Genomic DNA, 1,283 nt, shown 5'->3' with positions numbered 1-1,283 from the left:
AACCGTATTGGGATTTAATGGACCGTATTGGGATTTAATGAACCGTATTGGGTTTTAATGAAGCATATTGGGATTTAATGAACCGTATTGGGCTTTGGTGGAATCGTACTGGGCTTTGGTGGAATCGTATTGGGCTCTAATGAACCGTATTGGGCTTTCATGAACCGTATTGGGCTTTCATGAACCGTATTGGGATTTAATGGACCGTATTGGGTTTTAATGGATCGTGTTGGGCTTTAATGGACCTTATTGGGTATTAATGGACCGTATTGGGCTTTAATGGAAGTATTGGGCTTTCCGGCGAACCGCTGGGCTTTAGTGAACCGTATTGGGCTTTAATGAACCGTACTGGGCTTTCATGAACCGTACTAGGCTTTAATGAACCGTACTGGGCTTTAATGAACCGTACTGGGCTTTAATGAACTGTACTGGGCTTTAATGAACCGTACTGGGCTTTTATGAACTGTACTAGGCTTTGATGAACCCTATTGGGCTTTGATGAACCGTATTGGGCTTTCATGAACCGTATTGGGCTTTCATGAACCGTATTGGGCTTTAATGAACTGTATTGGGCTTTAATGAACCGTATTGGAATTTAATGGACCGTATTGGGTTTTAATGGATCGTATTAGGCTTTGATGAACCGTATTGGAATTTAATGGATTGTATTGGGTTATAATGGATCGTATTGGCTTTAATAAACCGTATTGGGGTTTAATGAACCCTATTGAGTTTTAGTGGAATCGTATTGGGCGCTAATGATAATAATAATAACATTAATAATAATTTATTTTAAAAAAAAATTACTTTACCGGCGGATGGGTCCGCCGAAAATATTAAAAAGTTTAAAAAATTCAAATGCTCAAAGGTGACCGGGTTTTTTTATTGACTTTTATTGAAAAAATTCAAAAAAATTTGACTTTTAAAATTTGACCAAAATTTCCGGTATCTTCCTTTTATTAGCGCCTTTTATTTGACCAAAAAATTTGACTTATGAAACCCTAGTATCTTCCTTATATTAGCGTCGTGAACAAAGAGAGGAAGCACGAAGCAGAGGCCGTGAACTACCACCGATCTCGCCGTGAACTAAGCCGTCGATCTCGCCGCCGTGAAGCAACCGTCGTCGCCGCCGTGAAGCAACCGACCTCGCCGCCGTGAAGCAACCGCACGACCTCGCTGACCGCCTTCTGCCGTTGCCGCGGTGAAGCAACCAACCTCGCCGACCGCGTGCTGCCGTCGCCGCCGTGAATCTGTACGTATATGTATATATATATATATATATA

This window comes from Cynara cardunculus (genome assembly GCF_001531365.2).
Source record: "Cynara cardunculus var. scolymus isolate 2C chromosome LG 3, CcrdV1, whole genome shotgun sequence".
Lineage (NCBI taxonomy): Eukaryota > Viridiplantae > Streptophyta > Magnoliopsida > Asterales > Asteraceae > Cynara > Cynara cardunculus.
The sequence above is the reverse complement of the archived record's forward strand: the minus strand, read 5'-3'. Positions refer to the sequence as shown.